At 40.3% G+C, this 17,744-nt stretch overlaps 1 long non-coding RNA gene across 2 annotated transcripts in view; it reads right to left on the bottom strand.

Moving 5' to 3' along the window:
• LOC135177113 (uncharacterized) overlaps nucleotides 1–10,680 on the bottom strand; it is a 32,934-nt gene extending 22,254 nt beyond the window's left edge. For both annotated transcript variants that reach the window (XR_010302915.1, XR_010302916.1), the window contains exons 1-2: nucleotides 10,551–10,680; nucleotides 9,180–9,282 (exon numbers count right to left, since the gene is read on the bottom strand). This is a non-coding gene — a long non-coding RNA (uncharacterized LOC135177113). The remainder of the gene's footprint in view (nucleotides 1–9,179; nucleotides 9,283–10,550) is intronic.
• Nucleotides 10,681–17,744: the final 7,064 nt, after the last annotated feature.

Genomic DNA, 17,744 nt, shown 5'->3' with positions numbered 1-17,744 from the left:
ACAGAGAATGGAGGAAAACAAAAAATCTATAGCAGGCAGCCACTAACTGTGCATACTGTTAAGGCTAACATAAAAGAAAAAATCAAAGTTAAAGGCAGTGCTATTTTAAATAAGCAGTATGTCAGATAATAAACTACAATAAAGTAATCACAGCATGGGATGAGAAGTTTGAAAATGTCAGTATTTCACCCAGTCCACCCTTCTGTCCAAGGCCATGTTAACTATACCTTGTGTCGCTCCTGATAGATGTTTTGCTAACCTGTTCATAAAGACATCCAGCACTGGAAATGCCAGGCAATCCATCCTAGAGCTTCACAGTGCTCCTTATTACAATATTTTCCTTCATATCCAGCCTAAATCTTTCTTGCTGCAGTGTGCACCCATTAGTTTTTGTCCTATTCATCATGGTCATGAAGAAGAGATTATTCTTTCTCTTGGCAGTAATCTTTTTTGTTTGTCTTTACATGATTGAAATCTATTGCCTTATTTCCCATCCTCTTCCATTCTTGATGCTAAACAGGAGAAATTCATTTTGTTTTCTCTCATGGATCACATTTTCAAGATCTCTTGATTATTGTCATTGCTCACCACTGCAAGAAATCTACATCTCTCCTGAAATACTCTTTTCCTTTTGCCTCACTAGTAGAAGTATTGCCTTTGTGGATCAGGCTTCTAGGCCATACAGCCTAGATACTGAGGGAACTGTCCACCTTTTGTGTCCTCCACCCTCCCCCCCTCTTTTCTTCCTAATGCATCTAATTCACAGATATCATCTACAGAAGTCCCGGAGAGTTGTTCCTCTTTAGGTGTCTCTGTAACTGGCTATTTTGGCCTAGGATTATTGTCCATAATCCTACAGAACAACATAATAACTCAACACAGGTCATCTTAATTGCTTAGAAAAACAGTGAATTCAGTGCATGTTTTGTAAATCAGGTGTAGCAATGAATCAAATAGTGTTTCTCTCTTGCACTAAGTGTATGACTAGTTCCACAAAGATAGCTGATCTCTTTAGGATCTCAACTGATAGATTTTACATGGTACAGTTCTTGGAATGGTTTGTATCCACCTTTTAAAGCCTTCATTTACCCCTAAGAATGTCATTTGAAAGAGTAACACAAATCTTTATTGTAGTCAAGATACATCTTGTCTCCTTTTCTCTTCATCCATAAAGCCTGGAAGCCTGGCACAGCAGGACATCAGACCCGGTTGACACATTGGTTCATTATGAACCCCCATTGGCTATTACCTCCGTATTCTGCCCTAAGTATTTCGAAACAGTTTAATTGCTTCACTCTCCAGCTGATACAAAGCATCAGCTTATTTAAGTGTACTGGGAAACTGAGAGGAACATTGACACTCCTGCTACCTAAAAACGTCTCAGTCCAGACAGATGGCCTCATCTGTTATAACATACCTTTCTTTCATCCTAACCCAAAATGTTTGAACTGTTTGGTGTTACTCAGCTTTAAGGGAATTAACTGTTCTCTCTCATGATTAAAGTGGAAGCATCATGACTGTTTTTTGGTTTTGCTTCCTTGAATTTCTCTCTTGCATAGGGGCAAAAATATGCAAAATTATTCCATAGTGTGACAGTTACTTAGTACACTGTATCAGTCTTATTTATTCTTTGACTAATCCAAGAAAATTCTTAGAATTGCACCAGAGATAGGGTAGGTTCCAGAGTCACTTAATCAGCTGCAGCCACTTCCCAACAACAGGCACTTGCATTCAGAGCTGGGATTCACTCTCCAAACGGCTCAGGCAAAACAAAATAATGGAGCACTTCAGCATAAGGCACAAACAAAACAATTAAAATCCATTTTAAATCTGTGTGTTTCAGTATTTGGTGTGGTCTTTCTCACAGATATCAGAGCTGTAACCATAGCAGCTGTGTTCTTGCGGTGGGCATCTTGTAACTGTCCAGTCAAGGTCTTCACCACTAGATCTACATATCTACTGCCTTGAAAGGACTGAGATGAGGATAATTTGTGTCCCAGGTTAAAAATTTCCTGGGGACTAGAAGGTTGTTATTCAATCCCATAATTCTGCTATCTCCTTATAAACTCACAACAAGGTCAGTTTGCTCTCCTTTCCTCCTCCTCCTGCCCTGTGTGTGTGTGGCAGGAACCACTTAAACGGGAAGAACATGTAAGCAGTAGACCTCCAGAGGCTTGTTTAGGCCTCTCTGGATGGCAGAGGCATTGAGGGGAGGGAGGATTGGAGCATTGGGGAGTTTTAGATGTAGTTTCTGGGGTGGGGGATGGCCAGGGATTCAGTAATTGCTTTGTAATGTCTCTCCCTGCATCTCTGTCCAAATATAATTCTGTATTTTTTCTCCCATTTCATTTGAGAGTTTAACTTCTGTTGGCTACCTTTAAAAACCAAGACAACTTGCCTCACTCCTATGCACAAAAGTCTAACGTTTGTGTATAAAATTTATAGTCTTATTCATTTATGGATTGCACATCTCCAACTCCATTTGGTTCTGATATTAATTTTGGAATACTTGTAAGTACACAGAATACTGAAGAGATGACTGCAAGGATTTGAGGTTATTTGAGTTTTAATGTGCTGACATCCCATGTAAAATGTCATCATCCCTTTAAGAACTCAGTATTTGCAGTGTTTTGTCCAGTGGTGCACCCTCACGAATCCATCAGTCACAGGCCAGGCACGATACACTGTGCAACAATGTCAGCATAACCAGAAAACGGCTGCTTTAAACAGAAGCAGTAGTCTGTGCTGAAACTTGTCCCAAGAGGTCAGCTGTAGCACATAGTTCAGTGGGAGGTTACCAGCTTTTCTGCAAATATTTTCTATTTGTGAACCTTTAGTTGCCAATGTGGTGGAGAAGAAGAATTTTGTTTCAGCAATCTATGAGATTCTGACAGCACTGAAGTGTCATGCTAAAGGCTTTCTCGACCTCTACTTCTCATTTTTTCCCGTGATTTACATTGTACCTAATCTTGTAAGCCATAGATGAAAGAAAACACTAATCTACTAAATCTGATACTGCCACCTCAAAGTCTTTTCCTATTTTCCTATTTTTCTCTTATTCATTGTCTGACCATTTTGAAAGAAAGAGAGAAAAAAATCAAGTAGATGATCAAATAACCTTGGTCCAAAGGCAGATCTGCTAAAATGTTGAACTAGTAAAAACTCCCCCAGAATTATTTATACATGCAAGTCTCACTTTGGAGTTTACTTAAGAATGGGGACAATATTTTGCTTTGCAAGTCTGGTCTGAGGTTAAGTGTGTTAGAAATTATGAAGCACTTCACTCTTGTGATAACATACTCTTCACTGAAAAGAGTGGTCAAGCATTGGAACAGGCTGCCCAGGGAAGCACTGGAGTCACCATACTCTTTGCTGAAAGGGTGGCCAAGCATTGGAACAGGCTGCCCAGGGAAGTGCTGGGGTCACCATACCCTTTGTTGAAAGGGTGGCCAAGCACTGGAACAGGCTGCCCAGGGAAGTGCTGGAGTCACCATCCCTGGAGGTGTTCAAAAACTGTATAGACACTGCAGTTTGGGACATGATTAGTAGACATGGTGGTATTGGGTTGATGGTTGGGCTTGATGATGCCAGAGGTCTTTTCCAAGATTAATGCTTGCCTGTTTCTGTAATGGGGGAACTAGTGTAATATATGAGCATGATGGATAAACACACTCATACGGGGGAAAGAAAAATAGAAAGCTGAAAAGTAAGAAATACAGCCCTTAAAGCTGAGAATGACTCACATAGTCTTGCAAGCAGTATAGAACACATCTTGATGCTTTAGGAGAAGAAAGGAATGAGCCATGTTTGCAGGCAATTTCAGAATATATTAGATACTGCAAAGCAGTGTAAACTGTGATCTGGGGACAGGCTCTTAAGGCTGTGTAACATTAGTATCAACTTATCGCTCTATCCAGACGGCTTACACAGTTAAGTCAGTCATGCTCACTCTGCTCTAGCTGTCCTTCAGTGCAGCAACATGCCACCTGCAATTTCAATGGGCATTTTCATGGGTCTCATTTGATTCAGATAAAAATGAATGGTAAAAATCCAGGCACATCAAAGCTTTCCCCAGGTATTGGCTACTGATATGCTTCTTCCTTTAAGGTTGAATCTACTGCCCCTCAGGCCATTCATTTGCTTCTGGGTAGGTTAATCAGCACCTGACCTACCTGTATCACCAGGATAAGCTCTAACATTTCCCATTCAGACAAGTAAAACCCACATCAGGCTAATTTTTCCAAATGACTGTACAAATCTCTACAAAAATACAGAGTATTGAGCTTTGTAATGCCATTTTAATGTCATGCATTTAAGCAGGGCAGGCTCATATTTTAATAATGAAAATAACTAAAGAGGGTACTAATAGTCCCCTCTGTAATGTAAACTGAAGCCAATGCAGAACCCTCCCATGAGTGATTTTATGCTCATATAATGTATTAATGTAAATAATGAAAAAAAAAACCCAAAGTGCTTGTCAAGTCCCACTAGCCTGCAGAAGTCTGATTTTAAGGACAAGGCAAAGATCTTTTCCTACCCCAAAACCAACTCTTTACACTCTTTCATACAATCCATACCTCATTATACATATTATCATTTTAAAAGTAAGTTGGCTGCCATTGTGTGTTATGGAACTGCTGGCTGCTGTGCCTCTTTTCCCCATTGCTCTCACCCACCTTCTCCTACTCATTCCTGCTCCTTTCCCTGTAGCAGCTCCAGTGGCCACCCCAACACAGACACTTTTTCTCTAGGTTAGTGAACTGCAGTAGCAAGATCCAGAAGGTACAGATGACAGCCCAGTAAATGGCAATTAAGCTGATCGTACAAAACCTCATCCTCAAATATACTCTATCTAAATCAGCTCCCCAATGACCAGACTCTTCCATTTCAGTTGGCTTCCCTTTGCAGTGAATAGCTGTTAAAAGATAGCAGGTGGACTCAATAGGAATCAGTTTGGTTTTTCCCACATAAGGAGCAATCATGGCATGATCTGGGGTAAGGAAGAGCTTTGATTCAGCAGCACTTCATGAAAAGAAATGCTGATGTTTCACACTGGAAGCTGGAGCCAGGGAATGTGAGAAGAAATGATCTAATGCACTGCACCATGATATCTTCTGTGTCACTGGAATTTTCACAAACTCTCTCTCACATACATGTTGCTTGATTAAGTGTTCAAGCCACCATCATACCATTCACAACTTGTTAAATTACAATTCATGCTCAATACCAGCTGTAAATGTAATTAATTATTAAAATAGAAAACCATAAACTTTTCTATTACAATGTGTAACTTTACCTCTTATTGTATAAAGGAGAAAAAAAACCCCAACAAACCCCAACTATTTTGCTCTGGTTTGGGAAAGTATAAGCATGCAAGCAGACACTGATTAGAATCTGTTACACACATGTAATTGATCACTGGAACCCCAAGCTTCACTAATCAGGCATTGTAAGCTAACTAACCTTTATCCTTTGCCTTTAATTGACATTGTTCAGTTTCTTTATAGTTAATTAGATAATAAAATTTTATTCAGGGTAACAACATTAAAATACTTAGTATGTACTATTAAAAATATCCTGACATGCATGATGGCAAAGGCAAGGTAGTTTATGGCATAGGATCTACATACACAGTGATGTGTCAAAGCTGTAAAAAGAATTTAAGTTTTGCTCATCTCTTTGTTTTGTCCTCTCACCCTGAGGTACACTGTTAAGGAGAAGGTTTTGCAGTTTGCAGTTGTGACAGAGCTGTACAAAGACACTTGTGTAGCTTTGACTTTTTACAAGACATTCAACAATGACCAATAACATTCAATAGCATCCACTAACAAACCATAACCCCTACGGGGCATATGTGAGAGGCTGTGAGAAAAAAAGATGTTATTATTGCCTGGAATTGCCTAATGGGGGAGGGTCCCAGTGAAGACAGAAGCAGGCTCTTCTCAGTGACAGGATGAGCAGTAGCAAAGGGCTACAAGGGTGACTAAGAGATTAAAGCACATGCCCTGTGAGGAGAGGCTGAGGAACCTGGGGCTTTTTAGTCTACAGAGGAGAATTAGATCCCACTCTGGAGGATCTAATAAATGTGTATTAATAAATGAGGTTTGGGTGTCAGGAAGGAAGAGACAGCCTCTTGTCACTTGTGCCTTGTGGTAGGACAAGGGGCAATGGATGTCAATTACAGCACAGGAAGTTTCACCTCAATGTGAGGAAGGACTTCTTCACTGTAAGGGTCACAGAGCACTGGCACAGGCTCCCCAGGGAGGCTGTGGAGTCTGGAGACTTTCAAGACCCATCAGATGCATGCCTGTGTCACATGCAACAGATTATATGCTCTGGCAGGGGGCTTGGACTTGAAGACCTCCAGAGGTCCCTTCCAACCCCCTAATATCCTGTGATCCTGTGGTCTTGTGATTCTATTGATTGGGGACTAGGAAAGACTTTTTTCATCATGAGATTGGCCAAACCCTGTCACAGGTTGCCTGAAAGGCTATGGATTCTCTGTCGTTGCAGATACTCAAAATTGGGCTGGATGTGGCTCTGATCTGAGCAATCTGATCTCACTTGGCTGTGCTTTGAGCAGGTTGTTGCGCTGCAGGCCTCAAGGAAAAGATCACCCTGAATGCAGAGCTGGAGATAGCATGATTTTACCATTTGTGGCAGCTGAGTTCTCCTGCTGCCTCTCTCTGTACAAGCAAAAGGTAGGGAAAGGCTCAAGCTTAAGCTCTTACTGGGTGCTGCAGGAAAGGGAGTAGGTACCAGCAGCTAGGAGGGAAGTCTGGGAGTCCCACAGCAAAATATGACCTTTAGCAGCTATCGTGTTGCCCTAAACAACTTGTGTTAACCTGATGGCCTTCCTTGAACACTGTGCTACAGAGATACCTGGTTAATGATTCTTTTTGAGAGGAGATGGGTTTTCTAATTCCTTTGATCTATAGTAGTAACTCTCACCCCAGGCAGATACACTCTTTATCCTGCTCTCACTTTGAATTTAGGACTTTAAATAATGACACACTTGAGGAGATTATTTTTTTAAGCCTTGACAGACAATGAACTATGACTAATATTGGGCAAAAAATACATACATGCAAGTGAATTCTGTTTCTTTTCCTAGTAGTAGTAGAGTCTACAAGAGGCAGAACTTAATTGCCTAGCATTTAGTCTGATAAGAAGTGTAAGTTTGAAGGGTAAAGTAAGGAAAGGACAGAAATTGCAGGAATTCACACAATGACAATGTTTATTTGTGTGTGTGTATATTTGTATGTATGTGTGTTTATCCCATTTGCAGAGATAAAAATGCTTCCCCTCTAGAAACTGCACTCTGAAAACATGCAAACTAGAAAAACCTGTCACAAATGACAATGATAAACCCTCAATCCCAGTTTAATTTTTTTCCTTCATCCTTTCTCTTCTAAAAAACACCACCACAAACCCCCAAACAGACAACACACAAACCCAAACCAACCAACAAGTTAAAAAAGCAACCAAAAAACCAAAACCCCAAACCAAATGAAACCCAAGAGCTCCCTCCCCAAAGCAAAGAAAACCAAACCAGAACCCCACAACAGCCCTGTTTTTGTAAGGATAAGTTACTGGCTGAAATTGAGGAGATAATAATCAGATTTTAAACTGGAAACTGTCCTCTCAAGAAGAGAGGAGAATCTTGTTTGTAATGAATTTATTTGGTAAGAGGGGAAAAAAAAAATCTTACTAGTGTTTGTGCCCAGTCCTCAGAGGGCTCAGGAGCCTCGATTTTGATTCCTGCTAACAGCAGTGGGAGATGTTAATTGCTTTGTGGGATTGTATTCTTTCAGTATGATATGCATAAATGTGAGTAGCTTTGATATAAACAAATTAATTCTTAATCACCCAAATAATTAAAAAGGATAATATGCTTAAAGAAACCTGGAAATAATGTTACCTAGGTTTATCCATGGCACTGATGCATAGTAATTTATTTAGGCTTTGGACAAGCAGTGATTTTTTTTTGCAGAATAGCTTACAAAATTCTTTGAGTCATTGACTTCTGAGAATGATGCCTGGTTCTAATTAATTATCTACCTTGAGGGTAAAGTTTAGCAGACAGCTCCTCTCCACCCAACAGTGGTTATTTCCCATTTGGTAATGTCTGCTCTAATGCTAAGTGTCTAAAACAGAATTAATTGCTTTGGGACATCATTGATATAAACACTTTAAAAATCAGGAGTTTGTTCTTCATTTATACATACACACACAAATACACACACACATATATATACGCATGTTTGTTTTTTTTAACATAAATGTAAATCACAGAATCATAGAATCAAGCAGGTTGGAAGAGACCTTCAAGACCATCCAGTCCAACCTATCCCCCAGCCCTACCCAGTCAACTAGACCATGGCACTAAGTGCCTCATCCAGGCTTTTCTATCATCATAATTTCTGTATGTATTATTTTGAAGTGATTCTCTAAGTCTGATGAGCTGCAGAAGGTCTCCTCTAGCCTTTGAGAAGAAGAAGGTAGAATCACAGAATCACAGAATGGTAGGGGTTAGAAGGGACTTTAGGAGTCCACACACCCTGACAAAACAGGGTCATATAGGGCAGGTCACACAGGAATGCGCCCAAACAGGTCTTGGAATTTTCTAGAGGAGACTCCACAACCTCTCTGTGCAACTCGTTCCAGTGCTCTGTAGCCCTTACAGGTGAGGTGTAAGGGTGAAACTTTCATCAGTGTTCCACTAGTGAAAAAATTGGTTTCAGTAGTACCAGATAGCTCCATCAACAGAGTTTTATACACTCATTTATGCCCCTATGTGTAAAAACAGTGTCAGAGAAGATAAAAATACAAGTCAATAAACTTAATCACCCAGACCATTCCACCTACCTGCTTCTTCCAGTTCAGATGAGAGTTACTTCTGCTCCTTCTTATGCTCACGTAATAGCACTGCTCACTGTGTCTGTTTCCAGACATTGAATTTGGTCTCAAAAGTACTTCTACCAAGTTTTGTAGTTCATGCTGTCTTTCCTCTGGGCATATCCAGGAGGAGAAAGAGCCACAAAACCAAAATATGCTATCACGGGGGAGGGGGGTGGGTGGAGGGGTGGGGTGTGTTGTGCTCCTTGATTTTATTTTATTTTTCTATATGAGTTATTGCTAGTTAAGATGTCATAAGGTGACAAGAATTTAGAGTTTACCTGTCTCCTCACTGCAAAGCTTTACCCAGGCAGGAGACTGCACCAGCTTTCATAGCAATGTTGCTGCACGATGTCGGCAGAGGTATCCACACCAGCAGTAGCTCTAGAAAGATCAAAAATGATGTTGAAAGGCCACAGTAATACTGCTCGAAGGCTTTTCAGAAGATGTGTTTTTTAGTTCTCTCAAAAATGGCACCACCACAGACATTCTTATACACCTTAACTAAATGAGGTATGCAGAAGAGTCTCTACAGAAACGAAGTCATAGGATACTGTGGTATTGGAAGAGGTGAACATGTTTTATTTTTCCAGAGTGATGATCATCAACACTCCATTATATGCCCTTAAATTGTCTTAAAGGGATTTGTGAGAAGAAATATATACGCAAAAATGTTTGAACAATGCACTAAGGTATAATATGTACATTAACTCAGCGACTTTACAGTGACACAAAGAATTTAAGACCTGTGAACGTTGTAGCTCCAGTAGCAGCTCATCAAAAAGTTGAATCTTGTTTCAGATTATGATAGAATAACTTAAAAAAAAAAGAGAGACTTTCATAAGTAGGAAAAAGGTTGATTGTGCACTCAGAGAGGAGCTGAGCATGAATAATTAAATGCAGGTACTTTGTCATCAGCATCTACTTATGAAACCTGGGGACATTCTGAATAAGTATGTTTTTATAAAGATTGAACAGAACTGGTGTTTTGAGTGACATCCTCCCTTTAAAATCTGATAAGACAGTAGAGAGTCCTGCAGCAGAATAAAACTCACTATTGAATGTCCAAAGTTGTGTCCTGACCTAAGCCAGCAACCTACACCTGTGCCATGGGATTGATTTCGATTAACTAAAGAAGTAACTGCACAAATGTATTTCAGTGCCTTTACCAATAATTTCAATCCATATAGATCAGGTAAGTTTTGACCCTCTTAGACTCTGTGTCTAAGCTTCTAGAATGCTATTCAAAAGATCTTATTTGTATCCCTTTTCATAGGGGTGCTGCTAATAATTATAAACAAAACTAAAATCTAGCCAATATTTCTACAATTGTATCTTAACCTAAATCACTGGAGGGTTGACTGAAAATGCCTTTCCTTTGGTTGCTGATTGTTGTGGAGGCAGGGAATTAATGTGTCCGAGTCAGGAATTTTATACAAAAATAGAGTTATTTTATTTTCCCGAACACCCGCCCCAAAACTAGAGACAGGAATCAATTGAGTTCTGGTTACCAGAGTCAGCTCCTTTGAGAAGACCTACATGATACCATAAGATACTCTGACTATTTTGTAAGTGAGAAGCTGGAAAAGACCTTATCTGTTAATGAAGAGCGTTTTCGCAATTAGCAATAAAGCTGAGCCAAAATCACTCACGGTCAGGCAGGCTCGGTCCCGCGGCCTGCGCTCTGCTCTCTTCTGACGCCGCAGGAAGGTCGTGAAGGGTCGTTAAGGCCTGCACAAAGGCCGCTAATGGGTGACGCAGTCCTCTGGAGCGCTGCGCTCTGTCCGTATCCAGGCCAGGCGAGGCGCGGAGAAGTCTCAGGCAGGCAGAACGCTCAGGCAGGCACCCCAAGGCGGGAAGCACCCCAATATTGCACCCTCCCTAGACACAGAGCAGAGCTACCTCTGCCCGGGCGGGAAGAGCACAGCCAGTCCCAGCCAGTCCCAGCCGGATCCCAGCGCGGGCACGCCTCGTGCCTGAGGGCCCCTCGCTGCCCCGCGGGCTCTGCGCGGGCACGCCGCGTGCCTAACGGCCCCGTGCTCTCCCCCTTCACACCTGCAGGGCCGGGGGGAGACAGCAGGAGGCTTCTCCTCTCCCATTCAAGCCAGGTCACCAGGGTCTGCAGTGAAAGGGTACTGTTGAAAGAACCCAGTAGTTGAGGGTACTTGTTTCCACCTAAGGTAGTTTTCTGCGCTACTGCACAGTAGTAGAATTGGAGGAGTTTCTTCAGTTCTGTGGTGGCAAATTGCAACAAGTAGCAGGCGTGGAGCTAAGGAAGCAGACATTAACGGGTTTTTCTGCCTTTGGAGTCCTGCTTGTGAACAGGCAGGAGCTCAGCAAAGACTGAAACACTGAATGGTGCTATTCGGGGATAGTAACAGAAAGTTTTTAGTGGGAAGCAAAATGATTCTGTGAAGGCTGTTTTCGAGCAAGGACTCTAGCAACCATTCAGATGTTGTTATTTAGTCTTTATATCTCTTAAAAGACTGGTTAGAAGATAGAATTATGCCAAAAAAAAGGAGCAGTTTCTGATTTGTATTCCCTGATTTATCACCATGAAGAATGTTCTCTATTTAAACTGGTAAAGACTAACAACACTCACGTATCTCAAACGAGAATGATATACAACTGCTGTGTGATTATTAATACATCAAATGTTAATCTATTGCAATAATTAGCAAGGAAAACTGCAACACACTCATCTTCTATCGTAGGGATCACTAACTACTGGAGAAGTCAGGATTCAACAGAGCACAATGTGGACTTATTCACATGGAATTAATTCAAAAATAACTTTCATTAAAGTAACTTGTTAAATACGAATGCAGTGTACTGTTTACTGGAACCATAAGCATACTCTCCCCAGAGATACAGCACTCACAATGTCTTCCCACACTGAGTTTAATTTTTATAAGCTGAAAACTACTGGTTAGGTATAGCAGGAATCTTAATGAAGAGACATCAATAAACTAAACCCCAGAAACAGCTTAAGAAAATATTACTTTGTTCTCGAGAAATCCAATTAATCTGAGTCATCTTTTGCAGCAGTGGGCTATTGGTACTTATAACCCTCTTGCATCATGAATCATGCCTTTAAATGACAGCTTAATTCTCACAGGTGAGAGGGTTCTTGCAAGTCTGAATTCCATGTACTCTTCCTGTACTACTGCAAACAGAAATGGTTACTGTTTTCAATCCCTTTGCAACTCAACAACCAATGGTAAGGGATTGAGAATTGTGTTTGTTGCCTTTTATAGGCTATTGTTCCTCAAAATGAGGCTGACTCAGGAAACAAACCCTTTGGGAATACTGGATACAAGTTCTTAAGTTTTCTCCCCCAAATCAGTTTTCTATTTGGCAGATAATCCTGTTGCTGCTTTTTATTTCTATAATTGTAGCATTTGTAAGCCTGAGTGATGGAGCAGCGCCCAACTGCGTGCTGTTGTGTGAACGCAGGATAAAAGACAATCTCACTGTCAAACAGCAAAAAGTCATTTGGAACTGTCACTGCAGCCTCTGTAACACTTGAGAAATAAAAAACTACAAATAACTATTGCTGTTCATGGAGTACTTCTGCTTTTAAGACAGATACAGTGATTGTTTGCAGCATGTTCATGCTATTTTTATTTCACTGTTGCATAGTTGCAAGAGAGCTTGTAAGAATTATTTCCTGAGCCTCAGTGCTCTTGCTTTAGCCATAACATACATATTCATTTTTCTGGTTTCTTACATGCCCCTCAGATATACAAAATGGGAGAACCCGATGGAAAAACTTAGAATTCATGCCTAAATCCAGATGAGCAAAGGAGGAACTGAGTTGCAAAATATGGTGCCTACATTTTTGGAAGCATTATTCTAAATTTAGGTTCTTTTATATACGGCAAAAGACACCAAATTCTTTATCCAGATGTAGGGCAGAAAAGGATTTCAGCTGCACTGAAGTCCTTCCTGCACTCTGGTTTAGCAGGCATTGGCAGATTCCATGGTAGGAATCTGGAAGGAAGTTATACTAGTTTAAGAGCTAAGGCTCTATTTTGGTTAGAAATCATAAACAAGAGAGAGTAACTTTCTGGACATTGTTTTGAATATAGACTAAACACCTTTTTTTTGGCTCTTACTTTTAAGGATAAGCAGATAAACCACCTAGTATTGCTGGCCAACTGAAGATCTAGGGGAAAAAATCTTGTAATATTTAGTTGTTCCCAACTGTAGTCACCAATTCCCACATTGTGCAACAAGCACTTTCTCCTGGTTCTGCAGACATTTCAAAGAGAAGGCAGGGGAGTGAACTAAATCAAAAAGTCAGCTTTCCAGAGAAAGGGACATCAGGCAAAGGACAAAAAAAGAACACTAAATCCCACATTATCAGGTGCCAGGCAGCACTGTCTGTAGATTTCATCAGAAACTCCCTCATTCTTGTTTTGCAAAAAAAAAATAAGAAACAGGATACAAATCTCCCTAGGACACTTAGATACTCTCTTTCTCCTCATTCTTTTCTTTCTCAAGGACATCCCTTGGTATACAACCATGAAGTCTTAATTGTGCTACAGTGTCTCAGAGAATCCCAGGAAATACTTGCTCTATTGCACCCATCTGTTCTTCTGGAGTTATTGCCAGGCAAAAAAATCCTCACTCTCCTCCCAAGATGATCATAATGGCTTGTTGTCCTACTATGTTGTTCATCAGTTAAACCTCATTTCAGACGTTAACCTCGCTTCTGGGCTGTATCACAGTTAACAGGCTTGGTTTTGCCATGCTGCTTTGGTGGTATTAACAGATTGTTTCCTTTAGTCGATGTTATTTCTCAGTCTGTGGTGTTTTTGACTTCTAAGGAGTTCTGCTTGGCGGCATGTGTGAGCCCTTTGCTACCTGGCACAAGTATGTCACCAGACTTCCGTAGAGCAGCCACATGTAACTGGCATTTGTTGGAAGGAAAACAAAAAGAAATGCTGTGAGCTGTGGAGAGGAGCAGACTGGTGAACAGTGAGGAAAGCTGGAAGACTTTTGCAGGTGTGTAGGAACCACAGGAATAAAAGAATTAGCTGAGATGCAAAACCATGATGCAGTCCAGCAATCTGTGACTGAGCAATACGTTGAGATCCAGAGAAAGAACAGTTAAGAAAGTGGTGAAGAAGGGAGAAAAAAGGAGCAAAGATACAGCAAATGTGGGCAAGGGTATCAAAAAGGTTATCCTTTTTTGTCCTTGGAGGTTCCTTGGGAATAAAACCTGATCTCCACGGAGTAGGAATGTATTTTAACATATGGTTTAATTTAAGTGCTCTTCTTTTCCTGTAATGCTATGTCTCCATCATGGTCTTTTTTTGAGGGGTGTGGAGGTGGCTTTGGTTCGTGGTGGGTTTTTTTGGGTGTTTTTTTTGTTTGTTTGTTTGTTTTGTTTTTGTTTCTTTCCCAATATGATATGGAGAGGTTGCAAGGGGAAAAGAAAGGAAAAAAAAAAAACCAAACAAACCAGGAATATCTTAGTTCAGAATAAGTATCAAAGTTCTGTTTGGAAAGAAAGGGAGAATCAGTAACTGCTTTGTCATATCTTTTCTTTGCCATGTTCTTTCTTTTCTTTTGCAGTGAGAGGAGAAAATGAATCTAATAAGAAGGCTGAGCCCTGCTTTCATTGCCTTCAGCAGTGTATCATTTTATTCCAAACCAAGTACTGTTCTTACAAGTCTGTTATTTTGTCCTTTAATTACCTCAGCACTGTTCAAATTGTTTACTCCCCCATTCCTCCCTCTCCTCTCCCCTCCCCCTCTTTGCTCACACTTCCTCTTTCTTTGGATCAGCTTTAATGACTTTCTGAAGTGCCACTACTGTTTAAGTTTTGGCTTTTCTCCCCTTAAATAGACACTTGGAAGTTCATTTTTACACACTTTTGTTTTTCATTCTGTTTTTCATTCATCTCCTTATTAAGGCAATTTAAATTCAAAGTTCTTAAGTACATTTCAGATATTCTTTGTTATGAGCCGTATTCCCTTCTGCATTTCCCCAAAGAGATTTTTGACCTTTGAAGCTGCAGTTCAGAATAAGATTATCAGGCATCTCCTGCTTTGGGATGCAGAAGCCATATCCCATTCATACTCATGACATGTAGGTAGTCCACTGCTCCATGTCCACTGAATCAAGTGCTGCTGCTGCTGAATGTCAGGCTAATTAAAGTTGTTGGTGCTGGGCACTTTATGCTGGGTACAGCAGAGAGGGCAAACCTTGTGATGATAACTAGGGTCACTGTTCTATCTGAATGACTCAAAGGTAGGTCAAAGCATCCTAAGAGCTGCCCCACTTTGTACTAACTGATCAGCACTTTCTGAGGAAACATATCTGAATCCACTTAAGACCATTCACCTTTTCATCTCTCTTCCCTATCTCCATAGCTATAGCTGCTAAGAGGGCATGCTGAAATCTGTCTGCCTTCAGCTGCATCTGGGACAGCCTCCTTTCAGGATATAGAGGCAGAACAGAAGAAATAGTTTAAGGATATTATCAGCAGTCTCTGTTTGCTTTTCATTGCTAACTGTTCCAAGGTATTTGGCATAGGTGCAGATGAAAAAAGGGAGAAAACATGTCAATTTGTAATACACACTGAGATGTTTCTGTATTCTTCCTCTAAGTTACTGCTTTCATAGATGTAAATGCACAAACAATCCAGTTCTGATGTGTTGACTCTGTTCACATGACATGATGACTCAAGTAAGCAAGGAAAGAAATGTGTATTTCTGAAAGTTTGCTATAGGGCTGGGAAAAAGTCAATTAATCTCTATTTTTTTTGTTGTTGTTTGTTTCTGGAAGTAGTACTGCAGAACAATATTAGAGAATCAAACGCAGAACAGAAATTAGTCCATCATTGTTACTTTTTTGTTAGCCATGTACATAAAAATCCTGCTGTGAATATCAGACCAGTAGTGACTGTATATTGAATGCTAAGAGCCTCTGTGCCAGGTTTTTAAAAGTGCTTTTGACACCTGAACAAGCAAATAGCCACTAAAATGTAACAGGTAGGCAACAGTAACATAGTCAGAGCTGGCACTAAGCTGCCTGCATGCCTAAGCTCCCTAAGGCATCTACATTTCTACAGCTGGCATTTTCAAAGAAGCCTAACTATTGCTGCCAACAAATGAGCTGTTGAGAGCCCTAGCACAAGTAGAAACCCTGGGGGCTGTGGGAACAAGATTTGTAATGTAGGCAGGAGAATTTTTATATTGCTGTTAATGTCTGATTTCCTGAGTGTCCTCTGAGGGTGCTGAAGATATGTTACTTGTCATGAGTGGAACAAAGAGATAGGACAGACTGGATAGAAACCTCCTGCTGCCTGAAATCTTACATCCCCTCACAAAACATGTGTTACATGTACATGAAGAGAAGTAGATTACATCATGGGTCATGTGCCAGAACTAGGCTGCTCCTGTAGAGCATTAGTGGTACAACATCCTTCTCTGTCCTGCTAGCTCCTTTCTTCTACTCAGCTTGTGCACATGTGAGCCTGCCACAGCCCAGCTGCTAGATTCAGGCACTGAAGAAAAGCCAGATACTCTGATAAAACAGTGCCAGCCTGAAGGCTGAAGTGAGAACTCTTTGTGTATGTTCTTTGCTCATCTTCTGGTTGTCAGTGAAATCCACGACTCTTAGAATAAGTAGCAGAAATCTTAAATTGTCTTTTCTCTTTCACAAATACACTATTTGAAATGTGGGAAGCAGTCATGCTCAGAGCTGGGCTGACAGGTACCTCATTCTGCTGGTTTTTTTTGATTGGTTGATGTTACAGCAGTATTTGGTTATTCTCCCTTGGAAATAACTCCTTTGAGGCAGTGTGAGAGACTCTGTGCTGTAGAGGACCCAGAGGCTTCTATGCAACTTAGAGATTGCTGCCTTGCATATAACACTACACTTGGTTACTGGCTTTTCCACACCATGTCCAGCTTCTCTTCCTTTTTGGTTTTGGGGAAGAGTCTTGTAATTTTCAAGGATTATTTTTACACTATTTAATAGGTTTTAGCAAGCAAGCAGACATAATGAGTGCCATCAATAAGCAAAGATCATTGCTCTATCTGTTTCTGAACTTTCTCAGAGGATTTCAAGTCTTCAAAGTTGTCACTGGGTGGCATTTCAGCAGTGAAATGGATGTTGTTGGTACTGGGGTCTCCTATCTAAGGTATAAAATGTGCATTCAGTGAGTATGCCAAAATTATTCTGAATGTTAAGTGGTGCTTTCAGCTCATGAATAGAACATTATGTCTCATCATGCAAATATAAATATTTTAGTATTTTTTTAAAATAGATATTGACCCAAGAGCAACAATTCCTACAAAGATGTACTAATTTACTATGAATTTATGCACTTAAGGCTTCATTTTAAGAGATGCTATATGCGGTTAAAAAAAAATAGGAAGAAAAGAAGAAGAAAAAAGGTTAAGTGAATGTGTTCACCATTCCCCATCTCATCTTAAAATAAGAATTTTTTTTCATGTTTGTATTTAAGACAATCAAACAAACAAACCTTCATTTGACTCTAAAAATTGTTGTAGCCCAAGCTGTAGCCTGTAGCACATTTTTATAGTTGATTTATGAACCTCTGTATTTCACCTGTGAAATGACTGTGGTCTGAGATATTTTTCCCCTCTCATGCTTTGTTGTTCCCACCCCAGTTTCCTCTGAATTATTTTGTATCCAAATTAGACTCTTTTTTTTTTTCAGAAGAGATTTTGCATATAAATTTTGCACTGCTTAAAAACCTTCTTTTCTCCAATGCATATTTCATGATTTCCTTATTCTCAAAACCCCAAGCCTTCTTCACACAAAGTCCTGAGTACAAGCTACAAACCCCTGTGGTATACCTATCA

The sequence above is a fragment of the Pogoniulus pusillus genome, chromosome 7 (assembly GCF_015220805.1).
Source record: "Pogoniulus pusillus isolate bPogPus1 chromosome 7, bPogPus1.pri, whole genome shotgun sequence".
Lineage (NCBI taxonomy): Eukaryota > Metazoa > Chordata > Aves > Piciformes > Lybiidae > Pogoniulus > Pogoniulus pusillus.
The sequence above is the reverse complement of the archived record's forward strand: the minus strand, read 5'-3'. Positions and strand labels throughout refer to the sequence as shown.